We start from the raw sequence: 23,516 nt of genomic DNA on the forward strand, positions 1-23,516 counted from the left end.
TACAGGTGCAGTGCGTGTCTCGAGATTAGCACGTACTGATGTCAAAATTGTGCTCTTTCGAAACGAACGCCTTTAGTGCTTTAAGCGTTTGGTTGCTACAAGACTCCAAAGAAGGGGAACACGTCGCTCGCCTCCCTCCCCATAGAGAGAGAGTGAGAGCGACCATTTAATGAGAAAGCAGATAATTTAGCTGGCGTTTAAAAATCGCTGGCATGATACTCTGCGCAGGGAAGGCAATTTTGGAGGTAAAGACGGAAGGCGAGGAATGTTGGAAAGGTTAAATTAAATGAAGATAAAAAAGCGGAGAAATAAAATGTTGCCAATAATTGCCTACTATGGGCCATCGGCAAGAAATGGTGTAGCATTTGAAATGATGAAGTGCATAGTGTGATAAATGGGCTAACAAATTTCCGCGATAAAAACGCAAGAAGGCAACACGCTAGATGAAATTAGAGCTTGTCGCGATGTGGAATTTCCTTTAAATACACAAATAAAAAGTTCATTCCATGTTTCTTTTGCCCAGGGCAGGCTAAGGGACTTAAACACTGTCCATTGTTGGGGGCACTGGGGAGAGACTTCCATGCACTGCTCATAGTACACACGCTCTGGAGCATATGCAGGACACTCAAGGAGGATATGTTACACAGACTGGATCGAGCCGCAGTTGTCACAAAGTGGACTGTTCCTTTGACTGAAACGGTATCGCAAGCCTTTCGTAAATGCAGCGTTCAGCAAAGACGGCAATAAAGTGTTAGAAGGCGGCGAGGAAATGTGAGTCGACTGAGTAAAAAAAAAATGATAGTGATGTGCGGGCAAGCTCCAGAGCCGACACATTTATTTATTCACATTTATTTATTTATTTATTTATTCCCATTTCCTGCACCAGCGTGAAGGCATAATTTCAGGGGGGATACAAACATACAATTTTCGAACATACATCTTACAACATGCGACATGGGCTCAACCTCTGGTACAAAAAAAAAGTTATGTAAAATGAAAAGGATCGCCGCTGTGAAATCACATCATCAAAGTAAGGAAATGGAGAAAGCGAAATATGAAGAGCTGGAAAGAGTATCCAAGTACATAAAGCACATCAGAGGTCCGACAACACTGCACGAAACTTTGCCTCAGACTGGCATTCGATCGCAGAGGGAGCGAGCTTGTTCCATTTATTGATAGCATGTGGGGAAAACGAGCGTTTGTAGGCATCAATACGACACGTCATTTCACGTATCTTCCATTTGTGGTCGCATCTTAATACAAAATGTGGTGGCAGCAAATAAGTATTAGAGTTAATGGCAGCTTTCTTGAAGTAAATCCGATAAATAACTTCTAACTTAATTCGCAAACGGCGCTTTTCCAGTGAGTCACAGTTCAACCCCTGCTTGATGCAGCTACTACGGACATTAAGAGAATATATGTTTGTGACAAATCGCGCTGCACGATTCTTTACACGCTCCAGCATAGCACAATGAGTTCCGATTTGAGGATCCCAGACTGCGCAGGCATACTATAAATAGGTCTGATGTTTGTGAAATACAAAATTTCCTTAACCTTCTGAGGTGTATCTCGGAAATTCCTCTTTAAGAAGTTCAACATTTTTGCTGGCTTTGACCATATATATTCGGTTTGTTTTTTCCAAGTGAGGTCATTAGAAAAATAAACAAGATATTTACAATCGGTCATTTTAGTTAAAGGTTCGTTGTTTAAAAGGTAGTGAGACAAAATTGGAGTGCGCCTGCGCGTAAAAGAAATGCAGTAACATTTTGCAGTATTCAAACCCATCTTCCATTTATCGCACCAGAGTTGATTGCGGTCCAAGTTTTGCTGAAGATTATCTGAGACACATGGTGCTTTAATAGAGCGATACAAAACACAGTCATCCACGTATAGCATCACCTGGCAAGTCACACTTTCCACTATGTCATTGACATATATTAAGAACAGTAAAAGCCCCAACACAGATCCCTGTGGGACACCAGAAGTGACCACTGCAGTGTTTGATAACACACAATTACTAAGATGCGTTGCTTGCGCCCTTGCAAGTAATCTTTAATCCCTTTGCAACTATTTTCTTTGTATGCCAAGAAACGATAGCTTATGAAGTAACAGGACATAAAAAACTGTGTCGAAGGCCTTTTTAAATTCTTAAAATATGCAGTCTTCCTGCTCGCGGCTGTCGAAAGCACAGAAAACTTCATGACTGAATTCGGTTAATTGGGTTATGCATGAGCGGCCAGACCTGAAACCGTGTTGGGAGTCGGTGAGGAATTTATTGCTTTCGAGGTGTTTCATCACGAAGCTGTAAATGATGTGCGCCATTAATTTGTCAAAAATACAAGTAAGGGAGATAGGCCTGTAATTAGCGACACAATTCTTTGATCGACCTTTGTGAACAGGAACTACATTAGCCATTACAATAGAAACTACATTAGCCATTACAATAGGAACTACATTAGCCATTACTACAGGAATTACATTAACCGCAGTAGTGGCCTAGAGGTCTGGGCGTTCGCTTTGACTGCGGGAGGTGGTTGGTTCGAAACCCACCGCCAGACACCCACCGGTAGAATGGGTACAAGCCACCCCCGGGCCGGCACCCGGCTTCTTCAGGGGTGTGTGCTTGGAGGAGGCTCCGCAAACCCCACTGCGCCCCTTCGTGGGCAAACCCAGTTTCAGACTCAGCTTGCATAGTTGGTGCGCGTTTCACTCTCAAGTGAAGAGTTCGACTCAAGGCTCGTACGCTCTAACAAGCGTCAAGTTCAATACTAAGGTCCTTCGTCAGAAGAGATTCAGAGTATCACGGCTGTCATGGGCTAGTCCTGCTTTTCGGCAGTCCGACTTCGTGAGAAAGCCCATTTTCTGAGGGAAATCGTTTAGCCATTTGGGGCGCACCATATTTTGTGAAGAAGGTCCGAATATATTGCCGATGTTGGAGGCCTTTACGGGCAACTTCATCTGCGTTTTCATTGGCCAGAGTGCCATAGTGTGCTGGTATCCACTGCAATGTCATGCAGTGGCCTACGACAATAGCCAGAAGATGTAGATACTCGATGTCAAGGAAAATGGGCTGATGATTTGTGTTCTTCAGCATTTTGGACAGTATCTGCAGGAATGCTTTTGAGTCGGTGAAGATAACCCATCGGCTGCGGGATCGGTGCAGCATATAGGAAACAGCTTTTTTAATGCCATGAAGCTCACCTGTCGTAGAGGAAGTCTTCCGCTGTAGCCAATAAGAAAGGACATGGCTGGTTGAGGGCACATAGAGACCACAGAAAGAGGTTTCTTGAGTAGTTGAACCATCGGTGAAGACGTGGGTGTGCTGCGTATATTCCTCGGCTAAGCAGGCTAGAGTAGCCTGCATAAGCGCGGCCTGTGGCATGCGGCTCTTTGCATGGACACCTGGAATAAACTTCTTCACCGTTAGAGGCGAGAGTGTCCAGGAGGAAAAGACAGAGGAAGTAGTTTCAGTGGCTGATTAATAGTGAAGAGGGGCAGTAGCTGCACAGTTTGGCCAAAGCAAGAGTTGCAGTGTGGTAGGTGGACACTGTAGGAAGTGTTTCTTCTCTTGGATGACATGGCGGAGGTGGGTGCGCATAATTTCCTGGGCAACAATCACATCTAGTGAGTGATATCCTGCTTTCGCTACTGTACCCGATGTAGAGGAACCCTTTGGGAGGCCAAGGCATATCCGCAAGCAATTGTTCCGTGCTCCCTTGAGGATCTTCTTTCATGTTAGAGATAGCCTGTGAGGCACCGGTAGACAGTAGCGCCAGGTTCCTTCAACGTACGCTTTTTCAAGTAGAACCATTCACCGGCAGTCGTTGTCCCACACTGCTCCCGCCATGAATTTGAAAATTTGCGATGCTACATTGATCCTCTCGCGTATTTTTTCGATCTGAAGTGACCACGAGATATTACTGTCTATGACAACACCTAGGAATTGCTTCGATTATGCATAAGCAAGTGACGGTCCACCTAGGAGGAGCGGATATCTAGCCATCGTTTTTCTGGTAAAAGCCATGGCAGCACTTTTTTCTGACGAGAGGTGAAGACCTCGGGGGCCAGGCACATCGAAATGTGCAGTGATGCTCACTGAAGACGTTGCTGGGTAATATATCGTGAAAGTGACGCGCTCATGATGCAAATGTCATCTGCATAGATCGTTATGAGCACTCGATCCTCGCGGAAAGTTTCCTGTTAGGTGTATAAGGGTTATAATGAACAGGAGTGGGCTGAGAACCGCTCCCTGAGGTACGCCCCTTTTCACTGCGTGAAAGAGTGTAGGGTCATGCTCATAAAACTTTTTCGCTCTTTCAGATAGTGTCCAATCCACTTGTACAGCTTTCGTCCGAAGCGAAGACTCGCCAAGGCAGCGAGCATTGCATAGTGAAAAACTGCCAAAAGCGGCCTTAATGTCAAGGAAAACGGTTGTCGGTATGCACCAGCATAAAGGTACTTTTCAAATGATGAGACGAGGGCAATATCATTATCACTCGCAGAGCTGTTTTGACGGAACCCATTCATTTCATGGGGGTACTCAATGCGTCTTTCGAGGAACCAGGTGATGCGTTTGCAGATCATTCGCTCCATTAGCTTACCTACGCCGCTCAGTAGATGGATGAGCCGAAAGGACGCGTAGCGCGCTGGCTGCTTGCAGGGTTGCAAAACAGGCACAATTTTCTCCAGATTCCATTCTTGTGGGGACCTCACCAGTCATCTAGGAAGGATTACAATATTGCAGGACTCGACGATGAGAGTTATTGGGCAGATTTGCGATTTCGTCATAGATCACCTCATTCTCACCAGGCGACGTGCGTCTGTTTTATTTCGTGATAGTTGCAGATAGCTCTTAAATCGTGAAAGGCAGGTCCAACGCTGGCACTGTCGCCTGTGGGATACTGAGTGATCATCTGCGGACAGTGTCGATGGCCCCGAAAGTACGAATACACACTTTTCGCACAGTTCTGAGAGATTAAGTTTTGACGCGTATCACACGAACAATTGTAAAACCGGTATATTTAGATCTCGCTGGCTTCGCTCTAAAAGAAGTTCTCCCGTTGTTTTAACCACGAATACAAGCTTTTCGCGCCGTTCTGAGAGATTAAGTTTTGACGCGTATCACACCAACACTTGTAAAATCGAAGAGTTCAGATTTGGCTCGTTTCGCTCTAAAACAGCGTCTCCCTTTGTTTTAAGCACGAATACACGCTTTTCGAGCAGTTCTGAGAGATTAACTTTCGAACCGTATCACACGAACCGATGTGTTCAGATCTGGCCCGCTGACAGTAGTCTGCAATATTCTTCTGAGACTTCTTTTAGAGATTTTTGTTCATGCAAAGAGAGTGCAGTGAAGGGGCGAAGCTGTTGGAGTGGCGTACGCATACCTCTAACGGTAGATACTTGGGCTTGTTGGTTCATTTCAAGGGTAGAATTCATAGCGCAAAAAAAAAAAACAGGGACACAGAAAGACGGCACCACAGAGCGCTAATTTCCAACAAAGATTTATTTCCTAAAAGAAGGGTTGTTTTTATATACTGATTTATCATACAATTACTATCAAACAACAACTAGCAAAGCATATCAGAAAGATATAAGAGCTCCTTCGACAACAGAACTTATGAAGGGCTACTCACACATTCATCTTCCAACAAGGAAATCCATTCCGCTTCAATTATCTCTCGTGTTAAGCGGTTTTTGTGCATTTTCAAGACCACACATTTCTTTAGGAGTGGTATACAATGACACACATGGCAAAAATCTGTTGCTCTTTTGTTTCAAGAAAACCTGAATTTGTTATCCATTCAAGATCCATTCCTTGTCCGAAATTCTGAACAGGTTTTAGATTTTATCAAGTCACATGCGCAACATGGCCTATCTGTTTTTTCGGTTGACATAAAAGATCTATATTATTTCATTCCACATGAGGCTTTGTTATCTTGTGTTAGAGATTGTATTGACCGGTACGGACCTATTGCCTTTCAAAATGCATCTGGCATCTCGGTAAATGGATTTCTAGAACTTTTAAAATTTTATCTTAAGTCTACATTCATAGAGTGGGACGAAAAATCACATCTTCAAAAACAAGGCATTTGTATAGGTTCTTGCATAGCACCCATCCTTAGCGACTTGTGTTTAGCCTAGTTGGACAGGTCTTTTGCGGATATAGTAAAAGATACCAATGTCGTCAAGATTTTTAGTTATGTTGATGATTTTCTTATTGCACTTAATAGAAATGACGGTTCCTTCAAGGATGATGTTCTTAATGTCCGCACTTTGTTTCGTAACCAACCATTTCCGCCCTCTAGAACTAACGTTTGAACTACCTGAAAAGGGGGTATCAAATTCCTAGACATCAACATCATACTGCATCATGATCGGGCATGCTGGATGTTAAAACCTCGAGGAGAAAAACCATTATTGCCTTTTCATTCAGCACACTCTAAACTCTTAAAACGTTCCATTGTTCGCCTTTCTTTTGTTAATTCTCTAATGAAGTCCTGTCCGCACCTCATGCATGAAAGTTTTTCTCAGCAGTGCAAGCGGTTGGAGAACGCTGGTTACCCTTTTCATGTTCTGGTCTCTGTAGTGGAAGGCGTTCTATAAAAAAAATTCTGCCAGAAAAAAACGCAAGAAATTCAAGAGGCTATGCTTAAGAAAGAAAAAGTTGTTGGCATCCCTTACTTTCATCGGCTTTCCCATAATCTTAAAAAAAAGCGCAGCGTTCGGGAGCCACAGTGGTTTTTTTCAGCCCCTAAAACGTTACGTTATTTGCGCACGAAAAAATTGACGAAATCCAAAAAGGCGGTTTACTGTATTAAGAAACATAAAAATAAATTTGTTGACTGCATTAAAAATGTCGTTTACCAGATACCTCTTTCCTGTGGCAAACAGTATGTAGGCCAAACAGGCAGATGCTTGAATGATAGGCTTCGGGAACTTCGGCGTGACGTTAGTGATATGCGTGGGAAAGGTTTGTCAGCCCATTGCCGTGTGTGTCTTTGTATACCACTCCTAAAAAATGTGTGGTCTTGAAAATGCACAAAAACCGCTTAACACGAGAGATAATTGAAGCGGAATGGATTTCCTTGTTGGAAGATGACTGTGTGAGTAGCCCTTCAGTAGCTGTGTTGCCAAAGGAGCTCTTATATCTGTCTGATATGCTTTGCTAGCTGTGGTTTGATAGTAATTGTATGATAAGTCAGTATATAAAAAAAACCACCCTTCTTTTACGAAATAAATCTTTGTTGGAAGTTAGCGCTCTATAATGTCGTCTTTCTGTGTCCCTGTTTTTTTTTTGCGCTATGAATTCTACCCTTGATACCTCTCACGATCCGTGGCATTTTGGTTACTTGTTGGCGCACATTCAGCATAGAAAAAAGTCACGCCATCTTTGCCGACTGAGTTGTACCCAGATAGCGGGGAATGTGACGTTGCTCCTGTCGGCAGGCACGAAGGTAATCAATGTTTTTGTTGCGGAAAGCTTTCCTTCCAGCCCGCCTGAGAATAGCGCACAGCCTTTGAAATAATTCATAATTTGGAAGTTGCCTATAATTTTTCACTGTAATTCTTTTGCTTTCTCTAAAGCAATTAGCCATTGTTGATACGATTTCTCATTCCGGGTTGCGGCAGTAATTCCTCTGCTTGCAGCGTCCTTGTAGGCATCCGAGTGTGTAGATTTTAATAGGAATCTCTTTGGCTCCGTCTGCGTGCAGATAGCAGATATGAGAACTGCGTAGCGATCACTTACACGTGTTTCCAAATCAATGCACTAGGCAAAATTGTGGGCAAACGAACTTGGTACAATGGTCAGGTCGATGATGCTGGCAGTTGTCAGGCCTCGAAGGTCGGTTACGCAGCCATCACTGAACGGTTGAATGAAATGTGTTGAGAGAAGTTGTGCAAGCTTGCCACCTCGGGCACATATATGTGAGCTGCCCGAAATTTGATTGTGCTCATTGAAGTTTCCACAAATAATATGCGGAGAAGGAGTGCTTCCTATCAAGGTTTCAAGCCTAGGAGCGTCGAATGGCTTGCCTGGCTCAAGATATACTCAAATGAGGGTGTACATCTTCGGCCAATTAATGTTACGGCGCACACGTACTCGCTGCCGCTGTGAGGCAGGACATCAACCAAGGAGGCCGGGATATCCTTGCGAAAGCCTATCAGCTCTCCGCTTACGTCATCTGGCCATTTTGAATGGTGAAAATAGCATCCGTGCAGTCTAAATTTTTCCTCGACGCGCGACTCTGAGATGACTATGAAAGGGAAGTGGTACGCTCGCACGAGCTGCCGGAAATCAGAATTTTAAGCTTAAACAACGAGCTTTGCACTGAAAATTGGTGCTTGTGCGAAAGATGTTTCGGATGGTCAGCTGTAGTCAAGCTGTCGCTGCGGAAGCCATGATTACTGCTGTCTGGTATTACGCCCCTGCTTAGCGTAGAAGGCCGACACCAACGTCTCGATTTCAAGTACAGCTTCTACTTCTGGGAGACCTCGGGACGGCGAGCTGGCGCGGACAAGAGTTTTGATGGCTGCAAACAGCATCGGAATCAGCATGCATGTGATACCTTGTTCAGTGCTTCTATTTCGGTGATCATCCCGCCAGGTTGCGCCGCCTTAGGCTGAGAGCGAGAGGGGCTGTTTGTCGAGACTCGTGTCTAATGCTGCGACAGCTTTGAAGGAGGTGGTGAGGCGGCTGGATTGCCACGTTTCTTTTTTACTAATGATGCATATGTGTTTCCACCTCTCTTGTCTTCCTGCGTTGATGCACCATTGTTAATCTCTGGCGTGTTCGTAAAAACCTTGTCAGGGTCAGGTGACGGTTCATATCGCTTGGCGGTTTCCCTTGAACTTGCTCCGTAGTGCATGCAAGTGTAGCAGCTTTCGTTTTAATGCACCGTCCGTATGAAGCAGGGTGCGGTCCATGGAAGTTTGCACACTCAGGTTGCGATCTGAATGTGCATTCCTTGAGCGAATTAGGGCCAGCACAAACATTACAGCGAACAGGCCCTGTGCAATGTCTCGATATATGACCGTGACTGTGGCATTTGTAGCATTGTTTTACCGCCCCAACATATTCAGTGACAGTAACTGGAGAGTCCAAGTGTTACCCTTTTAGGAAGTGGTGAATCCTTGGCGAATTCCGAGATAACTGTTCTACGACGTACCTCTCTGATCTTTCCGCCATCTTCAGGGACCTGAGCGGTGAGGCTCCTTGCTGAGATGACGCCTTAGTCACGAAGGTACTCTTGTAGGCCTTCGTTTGAGTACGTGATTGTAACAACTTGAATTTTTGCATAATAAGCCATCTATGAGAGTAGGGAGCCAGCGCCACTCTCCGGCTGAGACTGATTTTTCCACGCTCCCGCAGAGGGAAAAAAGGAAAAAGACCAGCCGGAGAAAAAGAGAATCGAGGCGCGTGGTGTGCGAGCGGGAGAGAACAGCGGGAACGCGATCAGGACGTGAGAAAAAGAAGGGGTTCCAGTGGAAGGACGCCACAGCCAAGAGAAGGGACTGGAACTAGTGGCAAGGCTGTATGTACTCCGTCAGCTGTCTTAGTCACAGAGTGCCTACTTCGTTTCCTGGTAGTGGCGGGCGTTTCTTTTGGTGAGGCCGTTCCATGTTCGTGCGGTTTTGGCCAGGGTTCTGGGTAGCTCTGCTGACTCGGATGATGTAAGGTTGTCGGCGCGCTGTGTGTAAGCATGTTTTCCACCTCCCCGGAAGAAGTCTTGGCAGCCTGGTTCGCCAGCCTACCGGTCGAAAGCTTGCCTTTGAACGCATTTCAAAAGAATGGTGTCGATGCACTTCCCGTGACGCTTGTACCGATAGAAGGTAGAATTTTGAAAACGAAGAATCCGAAAAACCAGTCGCGGTGGCTCAGTGGTTAGGGCGCTCGACTACTGATCCGGAGTTCCCGGGTTCGAACCCGACCGCGGCGGCTGCGTTTTTATGGAGGAAAAACGCTAAGGCGCCCTTGAGCTGTGCGATGTCAGTGCACATTAAAGATCCCCAGGTGGTCGAAATTATTCCGGAGCCCTCCACTAAGGCACCTTTCTCTTCCTTTCTTCTTTCACTCCCTCCTTTATCCCTTCCCTTACCGCGCGGTTCAGGTGTCCAACGATATATGAGACAGATATTGCGCCAGTTCCTTTCCCTAAAACCAATTATTATTATTATTATTATTATTATTATTATTATTATTATTATTAATATTATTATTATTATTATTATTATTATTATTATTATCCGAAAATGATACAGCAAGAAATGAAAAGTCTAACCTGTCACTATATCGACATTTGCGAAGTGCGAACTTTCGGGAGGCGTGGCATTGTTTGTAAGTCAACAAATATTGAGTGTGTGTTGGATTTGCTCCGGTGTAATACCTTCACTTCTTTTCCGGTTAAAGCCTTCATTACTGAGCAGCTTGCGTGGACTAAGGGCATTGTACTTGGAGTGGACGAAGCATTTACAATTAAAGAAATTTTTGAGGAGTTCCAGGATGCTGAGGGGGAAGGAGGGGTTATTTCTGTATACCGCTGCTCTCTCGAGATGACTGGAGTGTGTGTTGCAACGGAATGAGTCATAACTTTTGCTGGTCGCACATGCCCCTCGAAGTTTGGCCAATTGTCTACCGCGTGGACCCACTGCGTCCTCAACCACTGCAATGCACCAACTGTTGGACATTTCGACATAGTGGTAGAGCCAGTAAGTCAGCGACCAGATGCGGGTGTGTGGTGAAGGCCACTCTTTCGACAGCTGCACCGCTGAGCAACCAAGCTGTTGTCTAATGCAGTAACAGTCACAGCGCCGATCCCAGGCAGCACAACAGCATTGAGCGAACATCATTGGCAAACATCGGCATGAACGGCGGGCCTACATCACTTAGGCAAAGCGCTACCACTTTTACACATTGGCCCCACTTTCAGGCTAGTTCTGGGCCAACATTCGGCCGATCGGGGGGCCAACAGAGGCCTGGCGATCCTTCCGTGACATGGGCCAGTAAAGACCTCGGATTGGCTTTCCAGCTTTCGAGCACTGGCGTCCAGCTATCGAACATTGGTATCCAGCTTTAAAACATTAATAGCCAGCTTTAAAACACTGGTATCCTGGTTTCAAAAATTGGCACATGCAACAGAACCTACTGCCAAATGACTGGGACTGTGGATGTACCATTCAAACTAGCAAATATTCATAAATGAGGGTACCTAAGAATTCAGGAAAAAGACCGTTTTTTTGCATCGAGTTACAAGGATCACGCTTCTAGCGCACGCGGAATGGCTTGCGCTGCTACCAGTCATCCTGGGAATTAAAGGAAAGGAGGACCCAAGAGCATGGTGCCAGAGGCTGTGGGAAAATTATTTATCTTCAAGTTTGCTGCGTGCCGATGATTCACGTTGGACAAAACGGCTCGGTAAGCTGCTGCAGCAGGGCTAAGACATCCATCAAGTGCTTAACGGAGCTGTCCTCCTGTGAACTGATCAGTCATATCTGAAGTAATCATTGCACACCTCTTGCAAGAGGACTATTCCACCGCACTCAAATTCCTCGTCCAGCTCTTGCACGATGACCTCACAATGCGTCGAGCCTGCAAAGAGAGGCATGGTGTCATGATGAACCTAAATATAGCCGTCATAGGACAAAAACAGAAATGAATAAATAACACCGAATTTTGTGAGCCACTGTCCGCGTGAAAACACTCGACACACATTTTACAGAATAATTTGTAACAGCTAGCTCCACGTGTTTTGCACAAAATGAGATTTATTTTGCCTTGTACCAATTTGGTTATTTTTAGTTTAATGCGCCGTTTCGCACCTTCAGTAAGGTATGCAGTGTGAAAAAAGCAAATTATTGTGATATTGAAAGGAAATTAATGTATTATTTTGTTTTAAAATCATAACTACGTATCTCTAAATTGAGAGCGCATTTTTTATTTCGGTAAAGATGCACAGGTTGTAGCATCTCCTCCATTTAGAGTCGAAACAATTGTTTAGAACAAAGTTTTTTTTATGGGGTTTAAAATAAATACGCTTAATTGAAAAAACTCAGGACAATTTTGTTTTTTTTTTAAATACAGCAGTTTAACTTAGTCGCTTCCATTGCATGTTATACAGATTCGAAACTGACTTGAAAGCCACACTGAACACCCGTCTGACAGTCCAGAATAATGCTTTTTTCTTTGAGAGATAACTTGGCAAAAGCTTCAGCCATATATTGCGGATTGCACCTGCATGTGTGTTAACCAGAGAGCAACAGCGCGGAAGTAGTACACATGTCCTTACCGAATGGTCTGTAGTAGAACACAAAACAGTTCCGATTTCTATCCTGCATAAGCTGTACATGACAAACGTATTTCTGAATGCATCGGATGCAAGGTCACATGAATTCAAACCTGCTGTTCGACAAAGTAGTGAATGGTTGGTGAATTCATTGCACCAAATACGAAAAATAAAGTTCTTATCATTCGGGTAGATCTGCACTGCGCACGACGACAAGCCAGACATTTGGCAATGAGAGTACGTACAAAGAAGTCGTCCTCGTGCTTTGTCTCGTTATCTGTTCCTGCCGGAAAAAATAAAGCCGCATGTAGTCAAAGCAACACTTACTCGCAAAATCACATTCATTTCCGAACGTATCTCAAGGTAAAATATATGTAGTACTTACAAATAAGATATTGCGGGCCAGGGTAGCGAACCGCGTCGGAGCTCTCATATAGTATCAGATGTGTTTTTTCGCTTGCCCAGACTACGAACATAGTCAGCTCGAGTGTGCATGCTCTTTCGCCGCGCTGGTTGTGCGGTTGGGCGCCACCATGCCAGGGGCAAGACTCGTCCAGTGAAGAATGTTTCGTGGCGATGCATAGGGCTGTGACGAATGGCAAAGGAGACGACGGTGATGGGGGAAGGAGAGGGTGGTGGCTACAGGGGGGAGAGCCAGTTTTTTTTTTGCACAGCTTTTGCGGTCACGAATTAAATTTTCAGCTAAAAGCTGGAGGAAAGAAGATCTTGGGGGTGGGGGGCACGAACGGCGCAGCGTGTAGCTGCGCACAGGAGGAACAGCTCGCAGAAAGTGAGTAAAAAAAAAGCGCTTCGCGGAGTAGGGATTCGCGCGCTGCCTCGAAAAGGGCACGTCCAGGAGATGTGTTGGAGAGATATCTCTTTCCTACTATCCCCTCACATCTTTCGTTTCACTTCTTCAAACTGCCTGCTATCCTTTATTTCCGCTACCCCAGCTCAGGTGCCGCCGATTAGTGATGGCAGATGCCGGGGTGAGCAAACATCTTTTACCTTCCTTTTGTTATTTTTAAATAAATAATCACTTACTACTACTTGGGGAGATACGTGACTTCAAAAGAGAGAGGGGGCGGGGGCCGAAACATGTGAAAGAGGTTTGGAACTCTCGGAGAATGAGTCATAAGCAGTCTTGAAGGCAATGGTGTGGGGAACGCGGAAGCATGAAAGTATTCCTGCAAAGCCGCAAGAGAAGCATCATAAAATAATAAAAAATATTATGCAAGCCAATTCGCATACAGTACATGCGGCAAACGCGTTAGGTTAACATGCCTCTAACACCATTTGTCAGTAGTTTTATTCTCTGGTCGTCGAAGAATCCTCCAACTTTTTGCTGACGTGAAAATTTCACGCAAACAGCTAAAACAAACAAACCCGTGTTGAATTGTGGCTCGAAACTATTTCCGATGCTTTTCATTCTTAAAGGTAATGTTCAAAAGCAAAAAATAATCATTTTCGAGCAAATAAGTAAATACGTCAGCAAGAGCTATAGGCCTGAATGTAAATTACGCAAGAGAACAATAAAATGCGCAAAAAACAACATTTTGAGGCAATACGATCTGCAGATAAGGAAGGAAAAAGTAAATCTGAAAACACAGCGAAAGGCCCGATCACAAGGAACGACGTACAAAAGCGTAGGAATCTCTTACCGCGTGATCGCGGGCGTTTATGAAGCGGCGGCCAAATATTTCGTGCGTGCGCAACTTATAATTGTAAATTACGACGTCACTGCTTCGTTTCTGGATGTTACGATAAATGCGCACAAAGTCGGCTTAGAGAATGCACTTGCACTAAGTTATTATGTTTGATTTAGCATCTCCATCAAGTAGACACCCACTGCACAGCGTGGCAGTGAATTCTCTAGAGTAAAGCAAAAAATGCTTTTGTAATTAAAAAAACTTATGAAATGAAAAGCATTTGATTTTTTTTTTTTGAGGGAAGGCCTATTTTGCTGGTTTTAAGGTACTCGCGCAAGTAGAGCGTGCAAAAACGCTTTGAAATACATAAATTCCACAAAATAGGCGGGTTATTATGCCCGGAAATCGGACAAAGGTGACAGCGTGAGCTCTGTGCACTTCTCAAAAAGTATATTTTTTATAGCGGTTTGGCTAGGCCATATAGTTGCACGAATCATTACCACTGGGTCATGCCAGAGCGCATTCGTTAATTACTAAATTTACGATACAATCTAAAAAGTATTTTAGTAGTTAGTTGCAGCGGAGGGACAGAACAAAAGTCGATGGGAGCAGCACCATTGCTATACAGCAAGAGAATGTGGTTGGAATGCTTCCGAATGCGTTTGGAAATTGTTGCGAAGCACCTTACAACTCAATTGATCAGCGACGGAGCCCGCGGCAGACGTCGCCGCGCCGCGCCTCGACGGCGTCGACATATACTCCTCCTTTGGTTTGTCCTGTACGAGAGCTCCATCTGGCCGACTCGATCTGCTGAGAGCTTCAGTTTTAACTGAGTTTTTTTTTCATAACTATCCTCTATCTCCGACTGCGCAGTCGAAAAATATTCGTTGTTTATCCAACTTGACACATATACTTCTAAAGTATTCGGTAAAAAAAAATATGAATAAACTTCAAATTTTTGAACTCGCACAAGCTCAGCCAAGGAGCTCAAACGAGTTTTAGAGCGTTCGAAAATTGTTAATTGCCGAGGTGGTACTCGACAATAAAATCAATATTCTACCCAGCATAATGGATGGCACAATGTTCACCAACATCTGCCATATACTTTTAACACTGGATAAGGGGTGCCAAGCCAGGGCCACTATAGCCATGTTTCTAAAATCTCTTAGCCAATTCTGGCAAAGACTGGGAGAACTCTGGCTAACATGGCGCACGATAGCCAGATTTGGAAAATTGCTTAGCCAATTCTGGCAAAGAGCGGGAGAACTCTGGCTAACATGACCCATGATAGCCATAATTTGATGATGGCACAGCCAATATCAGATGCTCATTGGCAACTCTGGGCCTACTAAGGGCCACGTTTTGCCAGTGGCTTCTTAATATTGGCCTGCTGCCATGTGATACCTGGGATGATGCCACTTGTGATAGTCGGTCACAGGAACAAAGTTTATTGGAATTAATAGTGCAGAATCGCTGCCCATGAGCAGGGGCTTATGCACCCCTTAACCGCAAAAACACTCTTAATTACGGGAGCCTTGCGCGTTCCTGTACTCCTGACCTCAAGGCCACATTGTCTGCCCCAATTGTGTCAACCGTCGAAAAAGCACCCTCAGCTGTGGTCGAACGCATGCTCAGCAGCTTCACGCAGGCGTTGTCTGATATTGTTGCAAATCAGGCTGTTTCTCAACCTCAGCCTGTGGTTCCACCAGCATCAACATCACAGCAAGCCTGTGCTCAAAGTTTTATTGCCATGTCATCACCCAGGGTGCCGTGTCATGTGCCGCCTTCCGACAGCGTCCCTGTAAGTCTTTCTCGCAACACTGTTTGCACTAAGGATGTAGAAATGGCTTGTCCTACGCAGGAGCGTCGTGCTTCCACCTCTCCTTCTATGTCCTCCGTTTCCTAGGTCAAGACAAAAAAAGGGGGCCTTCTAGACTGTCTTCCAAGTCAGTTAAGCTATAAGAGGCTCTTTCAGCCTCTATTTTCGAATAGGCATAATGGCGGGTGTAAAGGTTCTCCAATGGAATTGCCGCTCTATTGCATCTTCTCTTCCTGATTTAAAAATTCATCTATCTTCTGCCCGCCGCGGTGGCTCAGTGGTTAGGGCGCTCGCCTATTGATCCGGAGTTCCAGGTTTCAAACCCGACCGTGGCGGCTGCGTTTTTATGGAGAAAAATGACAAGGCGCCCGTGTGCTGTGCGATGTCAGTGCACGTTAAAGATCCCCAGGTGGTCGAAATTATTCCGGAGCCCTCCACTACGGCACCTCTCTTTTTCTTCTTTCATTCCCTCCTTCATCTCTTCCCTTACGGCGCGGTTCATGTGTCTAACGATATATGAGACAGATACTGCGTCATTTCCTTTCCCAAAAACCAGTTATTATTATTATTATTACTTCTATCTTCTCATATCCCATATATCGTGCTCTTGCAAGCAACTTGGCTCTCTCCTTTACAGTCTTTTTCTTTAAATAAGTTTCGTGTTTTCCGAGTGGACCGCATAAATGGTAGGGAAGACGGGTTGTTGATCCTGATTTCGTCAAAATTGTGTCACCGGACATAAATAACTAAAAAGTAATGATTTCTGATTGCGAGCTTCTAGCTATAGATGTCATTTTGCCGCACTGCGCTACTGTCACAGTCACAAATGTCTATTTTCCAACTGGAGTATGCAGAACAGACCACTTAGATAGCTTACTTGCAAATTATAGCATGGTAATCATTGCAGGGGACTTCAACTCACATTACGTCGTCTGGGCTTTCTATATTGATTCACATGGACGTATGTTATGCGCATGGATGTCAGCAAATGATGTGCGGTGCTGCAATTCTCGGGCCATAACCTTCATCTTCAGACACTCGCGCTCAGTTAACAATTTGTCCTTGGCAGCAAGTGGTGTAGGTATAGCGGCATGGTCTACAATTGACTGCTGCACATCTAGTGACCACCTGCCAATTACTTTCCCCATTTTGTGAGCCCCCTCCGAGATCATGCTTCTGCCCAAAAATTACTTATTCTTGCAGCCTACAAATAATCTTTGCGCGCCTCCCTTACATCTGATCCTTGTTCATGTAGAACCGACAGGGATCAGTGAGTGTTTTCCTTAGTTTTGAAGGCTACGGACAGCTCCCAGTTCACTGTGCGTTCTGCTATTTGCAATAAATCCCAATCCCCATGGTGGAATGACGCGTGTGAGATAGCTTTCCGTCGCAGGAAAGCAGAGTGGAGGAGCCATTCGCATAATCAAAGCTCGGCAAATTGGATCAACTACAAATTTTTCTCCACCTCGTTTAAACGAACTATAGCAAAGGCAAAAAATGACTACAATCGAAATTTGAACACATATTTGTCAAACCCAAAATATAGGAAGGCTTTTTATAGTTTTATGCAACGCAATGTGAACTCCTCAGCCATGCTGCAGTTAACCAGTTCGCTTGTGCTCTCTCTACATGAGGCGGAAGATGAGTTAGAGCGAATCGAACAAGGGCTTGCATCACGTTTTCAGGAGAAGCGTAGAGTCCCTCTGCTCGCCCCCTACCCCTGCTCAGACTATCTTGTGGTTGACAAATCAGTTAACAACTGGTTTCTTTAATGCGATCCTCAGCTCCGGGTTGGTATGGTGTCACGGTCGGTATGATGAAAATCTTAAGCGCAGGACTTCACTCAGGACCTACTCGATCTGGTCAATACATCATTGAACACAGCATGGTTGCCGCACTCCTGGAAGGTGGCGAAAACAACATTGCTCTTAAAAAATACAAAAAAGGCTTCCATATTGATAGCATTCGGCCGATAGCTCTAACATCCAATTTGGTAAACCTCATAGAAAGAGTTGTGCACAGCCGCCTATCAACGCATGGTTCAGAAGTCAACGCATTGAGCTCTGCTCAGATTGGCTTTTGCCGCGGATGCCCCATATGGTCTGCCCATATCGATTTAGAGAGCAGAGTCCACCTTGCTATGCGCATGAATGAAGTATCAGCATTTGAGACGCTTGACATGGCTAAAGCGTAAGACTGTGTTGAATATTCGATCCTTCTCTCTAAATTGGCATCACTACTCCAACCATTCTATATTTATGCATGGATCCGCGAATTTTTAACAGGACGGCAGTTCTTTTTCTCTAACGGTTTCTTCAAATCAGACACCTATGCCCAGACCAGAGGCATGCCACAAGGTTTTGTACTGTCGCCACTTTTATTTAATCTGCTGATGTGTGACATTTCAGTGCACCCTGATGTTACATTATATGTTTATGCAGATGACATAGCCTTCTTTGCTTCTGCAACAGACATTTATGCCCTATATTGTTCTCTCCAGGATTACCTCAATGAGCTCGAGGTTTGGCTGGATACAATAAATTCGGTATTAAATGTGCACAAAAGCAGTGTGCTAGTTTTTAAAACCAACATGCCTGTATATATATCGCTACACTATCGCTGGAACAGCATACCTCAAGTGAAATATTTGAGGTATAGAGGCGTTATTTATGATGCCAGTATGGATTGGCAGCCCCACATTAAGACTAGACTGAGAAAGGTGAGCGTGCACTAGGCAGGCTACTATGAATAAGTAATAGAAAATTCGGCATGCGCCGCGACACGGTTGTACTTCTTTACAGAGCCTATGTTAGACCCGTTTTGGAATTTGAATGCATACTCTTTTCTGGCTCCCCTAAATCTAAGCTGCATCCATTGCTGCTGTTAGAAAGGCACGCATTGCACCTCTGACTATGTCTCCCACAATCAGTTTCCATCGTAGTTCGGTACCTAGAGGCTCGTAATCCCGAACCTAACTCCGTTTCCAGCTTTTAACTGTCAGGACCTCTCTGCGGGCCTATGAGCCAGCTGCTCGTGTGGCCACACCTATTTTCGTCTCGCACCCAGCCCTCTTTCTCACACTTCTTTGGCGAAGGTTCCGCCGCCCTCAAGATGTTTTACTCAGAACCTTTTGTCGAACATGGGTGTGGATCTCAATTTTGTATGCAGAGTTGGTTGGGCAGCGTCCCCTGTTGATATTGCTTTTGATTCTCCCGCTACCCGCTGCCCGCTGCAATATTTTCCCACTTAATGCGAAGCATCTGCCTGCAAGGACATTAACTGGACTGCTATTTGATCACCTTGCCCATTCCCCGCACCATAGTGTGATTGCTACAGATTCGTCTGGGGCCGGCCATAAGGCAGCGGTTGGTATTTTTCCAGAGTCTCTCTCGTGGAACTTTTCGGCTAGAGCCCCAGATTACACAACCATATTTCTAGCAGAGTTTAGGGCTCTTGGGCTGGCCCCGTCGAACATTCTCACAACTGTGTCTCAGGTGATATTCCTCTGAGATTGTCTCTCTTTTCTGCTGGCGCTGGACTGCACACGAAACGCTTTTTGCGACGCTCACTAAAGTTGTTTTTTTTTATCGGCAGCGGCGGTGACATGGAGCGGATGTGCTAAAGACTGTTCTGTCGTCTAATGCAGTTCCCATCGCTTCACCTTTGCCAAAAGCCGGAAAGGATCTTCGGCAGCTCTGTTTCTGACGGGACACCGAGCGCTGCAGCCTATCTTCGAGATGCACGGGACGAGTAGCGATACAAGCAGGCCACGACCACTGGCGCCACTACGCTGCTGTGACTTCAACTTGTCGCGCTTTGGCCGACACGCCCACTTTACTCACATCGGCAGCGGCGGTGACATGGAGCGGATGTGCTAAAGACTGTTCTGTCGTCTATTGCAGTTCCCATCGCTTCACCTTTGCCAAAAGCCGGAAAGGATCTTCGGCAGCTCTGTTTCTGACGGGACACCGAGTGCTGCAGCCTATCTTCGAGGTATACTTCAACAGGGTGAGTTGTTGGGCTAGTTGGTGTTCGGATTTTACAGGCATATTTTTAGCGCAAAGGACGGGACGAGATACAGACAAGACGAGCACGGGCGCTACTGACAACTGCTTTATTGAAGAAAGATCGAGGCATATAAATACATATCTGGCCTGCGCCAGCGCTACCTAACAAGGAACTTGGAATCACAGCAGATGACGCGATAGGAAATTGATCTCAGCATTATACAAAACGACAGACGTGTCACTAACGCAGTTCTGACCCCCTTTCCTGATAAAGAAAGCTTCCAAAGTTTCACGGGCAGTTTTTTGACAACTTCTGCCAAGGATTGAAGCACACCGGAACCGTGGCTCACACTTGGTGCAAGCAATGCAGTGGGCAACTAAATTCGTGCGTTCCTTATTGTAGATATCTTTAGCATGCTCCCGGAGTCGATCGTTTACGCAGCGCCCTGTCTGGCCGATGTACACCTTGCCACATGACAGGGGAATCCTGTACACGACGTTCATAGCGCACTGCACAAACCGTTTTTCGTGGTTCTTATGACAGCCCCTTTTTTTGTCTTCGCAAGTAATGCGGCGGCTCAGCTGAGCAAGTTTCTTAGGGGCTGAAAAAACCATAGGCACGTCAAACCTATTAGCCACCTTTTTCAGGTTGTGGGAAACCTTGTGCAGGTACGGTACCACTTCCGGCTTTTGCTGACCATCCATAGTCTTTGCTGCAGATGTGCGCTTACCAGGATTAATTTTCTTGAGGGTCGTTTCCGCGACTGCCATCACGACCGACCCAGGGAAGCCGGCTGAAAACAGCCTACCCAATTGATGCTCAAAACTTGCATGCATCTCATGGACACACGACTTCCTTAGCGCCAAATCCAAGCAGAGAGTTGCTATGCCTCTCTTTACTATTTTCGAATGAGAGGAGTCGTACGGCAAGAGCTCTTTTTGTGCTCGGGGAGAATACGCCCAGCAGACGTGCTTTTCCCTGAACATAAGCCTCAAGTCTAAAAACTGAAGAATCCCTTCGACTGGAAGTTCGTAGGTAAAACTGAGCCCTCTGCCATGTATTTTAAAATCATCAAGAACACACTGTAGTGTTCGCTCATTAGAAATGGGGCAGAGGTTGTTTAAAACAATTAAAAAGTCGTCCATAAAACGAAAAACTTTAAGGACTTTGTCATTGTTAAAATGATTAAAATGATCGTGTAAAGAGCGATCAATATATGATAAAAAAAATGTTGCACAAGCCAGGGGCGATGCATGAACCAATGCAAATGCCCTTCTTTTGTAGATAAAACTGGTCGTCAAATTTGATAAAAGTGGAACGAAGATAAAATTCTAAAAGGCCTAAAAAGTTGTCTACCGTCAAACCTGCAGCATTCTGGAAAGCCACAGCACCATTTTCATCAATGCAATCTTTGACGGCAGCAAACAATTCAGGGTGAGGCACAGCATAAAAGAGCTCTTCTACATCGATAGAGAAGGCATACTTCACGTCACTATTCTCTTCAAAAAATCGAACTATATCGGTAGAGTTCTTCACGAGGAAGGGGTCATTTATCACAAGGCCATTCAACACCTTCAAAAGAAACTTACTGACACAATGCTGCCATGTACCACCTTCGTTCACAATAGTGCGGAAAGGGGAATCCGGTTTATGGGTTTTAACACTAAAGAACACCTGCAACGCGGGGCTGTCATAAGAACCACGAAAAACGGTTTGTGCAGTGCGCTATGAACGTCGTGTACAGGATTCCCCTGTCATGTGGCAAGGTGTACATCGGCCAGACAGGGCGCTGCGTAAACGATCGACTCCGGGAGCATGCTAAAGATATCTACAATAAGGAACGCACGAATTTAGTTGCCCACTGCATTGCTTGCACCAAGTGTGAGCCACGGTTCCGGAGTGCTTCAATCCTTGGCAGAAGTTGTCAAAAAACTGCCCGTGAAACTTTGGAAGCTTTCTTTATCAGGAAAGGGGGTCAGAACTGCGTTAGTGACACGTCTTTCGTTTTGTATAATGCTGAGATCAATTTCCTATCGCGTCATCTGCTGTGATTCCAAGTTCCTTGTTAGGTAGCGCTGGCGCAGGCCAGATATGTATTTATATGCCTCGATCTTTCTTCATTAAAGCAGTTGTCAGTAGCGCCCGTGCTCGTCTTGTCTGTATCTCGTCCCGTCCTTTGCGCTAAAAATATGCCTGTAAAATCCGAACACCAACTAGCCCAACAACTCACCCTGTTGAAGTATATTTCTTCTACATCGGGCTCTTCTTTCTATGTGTCTTCAAAGGAATTTCTTGACGTCAATCTTATCTTGACCTACATTGTGTCAGCGACGTGCCGTGCTCGGTTTCTTGGATTCTGCATCAGGAAGTCAATTACACCGTCGGAAGTAAGTGCCTTGTTTGGTCCTGTTTCGCCTTCATGGGGACATGCAAAAAGAGTTTTGAAGATCTTACGCTCGGAACTGTGGCGCCAAGTGCGTTTATATTTCGACTGGCTGAGGACTGCCATTTCTGCTCAGTTTCCGGAATGGATTGCTGACAAGAGATTCTTCTCCTTGAAACGTGAAGCAGCGCGCCTTACTGAATTTTGGTGGAGCTACAACCTTCGATGGATCCTTGGTACCTTGGGGAAGCCGAAGGTCTCTAAACACCGAAAGGGAGGCCTAATCGTGATGGGTGGTGCTTCCATTCCCTCCAACATTTCGAATCTTCTTGACAAGGGTCCCAAGTTCGGACTGGAGCCCTCGGTTCCACCACACGAACTCGTAGCCTTGAATAGGAAAATGGCTAAGAGGGCCCAGCAGGAAGACTGGGAACGATGCCTCTTGGAAGGAATCGACTGCTTGGCCAAGAATGTGAAAGTGACTGGTCCCAAGTGTGCTAAGGATGGTTTGCAGAATGTTGTGAACTTTTTCAAGGATAATGAGCTCAGTCTTTTGCAAGCAGATAAGGTGGGTGGCTTTGTTGCCTTGCCTAGGTCTATGTACAATGAAAAAGCAGCTTCGGCGGTTACCAAGAACTTTGAAAACTAGTGAAAAAAGGCCAAACAAGAGTTAAGACTAAAGCAGCCGAACTTTGCAAGCGTTTAAATCTGGAGAGGCTCGCAAGGGATATTGCAGTTAGTGAAAGTTCCGCGTTGCAGGTGTTCTTTAGTGTTAAAACCCATAAACCGGATTCCCATTTCCGCACTATTGTGAACGAAGGTGGTACATGGCAGCATTGTGTCAGTAAGTTTCTTTTGAAGGTGTTGAATGGCCTTGTGATAAATGACCCCTTCCTCGTGAAGAACTCTACCGATATAGTTCGATTTTTTGAAGAGAATAGTGACGTGAAGTATGCCTTCTCTATCGATGTAGAAGAGCTCTTTTATGCTGTGCCTCACATTGAATTGTTTGCTGCCGTCAAAGATTGCATTGATGAAAATGGTGCTGTGGCTTTCCAGAATGCTGCAGGTTTGACGGTAGACAACTTTTTAGGCCTTTTAGAATTTTATCTTCGTTCCACTTTTATCAAATTTGACGACCAGTTTTATCTACAAAAGAAGGGCATTTGCATTGGTTCATGCATCGCCCCTGGCTTGTGCAACATTTTTTTATCATATATTGATCGCTCTTTACACGATCATTTTAATCATTTTAACAATGACAAAGTCCTTAAAGTTTTTCGTTTTATGGACGACTTTTTAATTGTTTTAAACAACCTCTGCCCCATTTCTAATGAGCGAACACTACAGTGTGTTCTTGATGATTTTAAAAT

The 23,516-nt window shown here is 45.1% G+C and overlaps 1 protein-coding gene across 1 annotated transcript in view; it reads right to left on the minus strand.

Annotated features, from left to right (window-relative positions):
* Positions 1-23,516, minus strand: part of SerT (Serotonin transporter) — a 429,862-nt gene that overhangs the window by 110,183 nt on the left and 296,163 nt on the right. The window lies entirely within an intron of this gene.

The sequence above is a fragment of the Amblyomma americanum genome, chromosome 2 (genome assembly GCF_052857255.1).
Source record: "Amblyomma americanum isolate KBUSLIRL-KWMA chromosome 2, ASM5285725v1, whole genome shotgun sequence".
Lineage (NCBI taxonomy): Eukaryota > Metazoa > Arthropoda > Arachnida > Ixodida > Ixodidae > Amblyomma > Amblyomma americanum.